The sequence below is a fragment of the Halyomorpha halys genome, unplaced genomic scaffold, assembly GCF_000696795.3.
Source record: "Halyomorpha halys isolate HHAL.00 unplaced genomic scaffold, Hhal_1.1 Scaffold1132.1, whole genome shotgun sequence".
Classification (NCBI taxonomy): domain Eukaryota; kingdom Metazoa; phylum Arthropoda; class Insecta; order Hemiptera; family Pentatomidae; genus Halyomorpha; species Halyomorpha halys.
This window is the reverse complement of record NW_027109501.1, coordinates 31,440-36,192: the sequence shown is the minus strand read 5'-3', so window position 1 is coordinate 36,192 and position 4,753 is coordinate 31,440.

The window sequence follows — 4,753 nt, the reverse complement described above, 5'->3', positions numbered from 1 at the left end:
AAACGGTAATGAGAAAACAGAAAGCACCATTTATGATGGCTCGTGACTGAAGGGTATGGGATGATAATCCACGTCTAGCAAACACTATCGTCAAGGTATACAACAATAGCCCAATTTAGATAATGAAAAAATACTTTTATGAGGTCTTTTGTCGATATATTTTCAGTACATTTTAAACTATCACAACTATCGATTTTACCGAACTAATAATTAATAAAGGTTAATAATAAAAATAATAGTAAAAATTTTAAATATTTTTAAAAAAAATAAAAATTCGTATTTTAAAGCTTCTCGAGGTACGAATAACGAATATAAATTTTATCCCTACCAATAAATTTGTTCCAACAACCACTTTTGACTGACCAGAACTGTACAAAGCATTGGCAGTACAGATTTTGAAAGGCGCAACCCCTTACTGCGCATGCTCTGTACAGTTCCGGACAGTGGTTGGAACAAAATTTATATATATATGATAAAACATTCTAACGAAATATCAAAAATTGGACCTTATATTAGTGACCGGACCTTCTCAGTCTGGGTCAAAACAGAAATCTCCACCCACGTCACGTGACGTCCCCCAGGTATCGGTCCTTGCGCCAGTATTATTTAATATCTACTCTGCCCACATAGTCGGGATGAAAATTAACGAACTTCAAATATCTGCAAAGGCTGATGACATAGCCATATACTCGGCGAGCATGAATGAAGACAAAGCCATGGACCAGGCTACAACAGCAAACGAAATCATTACTGCGAAACAACAAGACATAAACTTACACATCAACCCTAAAAAAATTCATAAAAGAAAACTCCCAACAGAGCACCGAAAATTTACGAACAGACAATACAAACCAAGAGACTTCTCACATACCTTGGTATGAAACGGGAATATCACCTCTCATTCACCGCACACATACAACACAGAATACAGATCAAGTCAACAACATATCTACTCAAACATCCTGTCTATTTACTAGGGCTGTCCCTCAGACTCAAAATACTTATATACAAAGTAATACTAAGACCATCACTACTACACAAAGCACCTATACTACGTTTCCTATACCTAACAGCCCTGAAATCACTACAACAGTAATAGAACAGCATACTACAGAACGAGCCATTATGAGGTGGCAGGGCAAGAAGGGCCCCAGAAATTCTATCAACATACCCTTCCTCGAGTCCTTTCTTCTCACACACACCCCCTCCCCTCTCTTTCGATTTCTTTCTTATTTATTATTATTATGTTTTACTTTATTTATTTAATTATCTATCTGTTCACAACTAATCATCTTACAGAGGCCCCTCACTTCAACAGAACGAGCATCTCAATACAAAGATAAGTATTTTACTAAGACCTTCAAGTACACACGGTAGAAAAAGGTAGTGCTCAATTTGAAGTGTGTTTCTCCTTCACATATTGCATTTGCACATTCATGTCTACTTCTGTTTTAGAAAGATCATAAAAAATATAAATTTTATAAATCCCTCTACAATATGCGATCGGGAGAAGCCAGGCATTCTCAGGTTTATCTAATTTCATTGTCTCTCTAAGCCGCTGTATCTCTTTCTCCATTAGTTATTTATCAAATCCTTTCAGAGTTATTAATCCATATTATAATTAAGGACGCAAAACGGTTAATTATTAGTAATAGTAATCAATAAGTAATCAAATAAACAAAATTAAAATTACTTTAAGGGGAGATATTTTTATTTTGTATTGTGTGTGTTGTGTAGACTTCTGCATTATTCGTTAATTCGTCCTTTTCGGACATTTTACGATATAGTTTATTTTAAAAAATCTTAAAGCGGCGGTGTTTTTTCCTTAATGTTAGAGACACCAACCCACCTAAATACGTAACTTCGGTATCTTATGACTTTTTTTCTGCTATTGATTGGCAGACAGGCACGTTACCACTACGTCACTCCCCGATAATCTGTTTATATAATGCCCACTAACGTATCCCCATAAAGAAAAATTTCATTCTGAAAGGTGATCAGGATACACTAGAAGAAAGTAGACAACACATTGTCTTCTTCTTAACCTCTTTAGTTGATTCAGTATTTTCTACTGAAGAGGTGAAATAAGAACGATGCTGGAAAGAGCTTTGATGAAGTGGATAAGGACCAGTGGGGAAGACCCTACGCATAGTGATAAAGAAACTGAAAACCAGCGCTATGAACTCGCCCATGTGCCCGGTGACAGTGCAGAGGATCATTACTACTCTGTTTCCTGAACAAGAGGAATTAAGGCAGACAGAATCGTTGCCCCCATTTGATGTGCCAGCGGTAACGACAGAAGAGCTCAGTGACATCTGCCGAAGCCTTCAGATGGGAAAGGCCCCTGGCCTAGACGGTATTCCGAATGTAGCACTAAAGGAGGCAATGGAAACCAGATCAGATCTCTTTCTGGATGGCATTAGTTCCTGCTTGCGTGAGGGGTCTTTTCCCTCACCATGGAAAAGGCAACGCCTGGTTCTGATCCAAAGGAAGGCCATCAGAACCTTCAGCCTATCGACCGATTTGCCTGTTGGATACAGCTGGGAAGGCTCTGGAGAAGGTCATTGCAAATAGGCTACAAGAGTTCACAGAAGGAGTGGCAGGCCTCTCCAGGAATCAATTTGGCTTCCGGAAAGCGAGATCCACTGTAGATGCTATCACGCTGGTGGTGGAAAAAGCCAGGAAGGATATAGCAGAGAAGAGATGGAGAAGAGGCGCAAAATGCTATTGTGCTATTGTCACGATGGATTTAAGGAATGCCTTTAACACAGCAAGATGGAGCTGCATCCTGGATGCCCTACTGGTAATGAATGTCCCTGAATACCTCAGGAGTATCATTCATGTCTATTTCAATGATACGATCTTGATATGTTTGACAGAGGACAGCTTGAGAAGGTTTAAGGTGACTGGCGGTGTACCCCAGGGTTCGGTGCTGGGACCTCTGTTGTGGAATGCTATGTACGACGGAGTGCTTAGGCTTAGTCTACCAGAGGGTTCCGAAATAGTGGGCTTTGCTGATGATATTGCGGTGGTTGTCGAAGCAAAGTATAAAGAAGAGCGCATTCTAAAGGCCAACCATTGTGTCGCTTTGGTTCGAGATTGGCTAGAATCTGTAGGGCTGCAACTAGCAGACAATAAGACAGAGGCCTTTCTCGTCAGTAGCAGGAAAGTGAGGGAAACTATAACCTTGAGAGCGGGTAGGCAAGAGATCCAGTCCAAGCCTTCTTTGGCTTACCTCGGGGTAACGATCGATGATAGACTCCGGGTTTAGAGAGCATATTCAGCGGATGAGTGATAAAGCGGCTAGAGTAACCACTGCACTGTCACGTCTAATGCCCAACATAGGCGGATCCAGGAACAGCCGTAGGTTGTTGATATCCTATATGGTCCCATCCATTCTGGTCTACGCAGCTGCGATATGGAAGGATGCGTTGGGTACTGAGGCCTACAGAAGAACAATGGTGTCGGTGTATCGTAGGTGTGCACTAAGAGTGATCAGCGCGTTTCGTACAGTCTCATACGTAGCGGCTTGCGTGGTGGCCAGGTTGATCGCAGATGAGAGGAGCCGCTCTTATAATAGTGCTGACTATATTCCAAGAGACGTATTAAGAATGGAGACTCTAAGGAAATGGCAACGTCGCTGGAATATGGCATTGAGTGGAAGATGGACGCACTGGCTGGTGCCCAACATCGAGGCCTGGGTGAATAGGAACCACGGAGAGGTCGATTATTATATCACCCAGTTTATCACAGGACATGGTTGCTTCCGAGCCTACCAGTATAGGTTTAAGCTCGATGAAACTGGAGAATGTCCATTGTGCCCAGGAATGGAAGAAAGTGCAGAACACGTTTTCTTCTTCTGTCACTGCTTTCATGAAGAAAGAAGAGAGTTCCAACGCGTTTGCGGCTCAGACCCGACAGCAGATAATATCGTCAATATTATGTTGTTTAACCAAGATTATTGGATGGCAGGCCAACGATTTGCTGCACAGGTGATGCAGAAGGTAAGAAATGAGGAGAAAGATAGGCGAACCAGGAGATAGCCTAAAACAATGAGGCGGCACTCAGCCACTCACCCCCGTGATGTAATGCCTAGCGGCAGTCCCGTGGAGTGTGAGAAACAGTTGTAGGGTGGTGGTTTTAGTGGGTAAAAATCCCACACACGGATAAGTACGGGCCTATACGTGTCTTTTGAAGATTTCCACCGACCCTCGTAAAAAAAACAAAAACACACACACCCCATTCTGAAACAGGTATAAGAAAGATATGTAATTCCACATTCCAAGAAATACCCCACCATTTTATTTTAACTTTTTAATAAATTATTGAAAAGAAAATAACTGAGTTCAAAACAAATAGCTCACATAATGAAAATATAAGGCATGCAAAACTATTTCTTAACTCTGATGATTATTTGGACACCACCACTACCTCCCTAATTGTAGCATGTTTCCAGAAAGAAACCATCTATCAAATAAGTTTACTATTTTCTTTCTTTTTTTGTTCCCAAAAATCTAGGAGGAAGCCGCGGCTCCCCTCTCCCTATCCCGCTGGACCATTGTGAAGTTTCCAATGTTTACTTTTGTGAATTTTCTTAACAAATTTTAAATTATTATTAAATTCAAATCGTGGAATTCATTAAATTAATCTTCAGGGAATGTTTGAAATTTTGGCCAAAAAAACATGATAATGAATAAAAATATTATTAACCTGATTATAAAAAAAAGTGATTATATCTATGCTAAGAAATAAA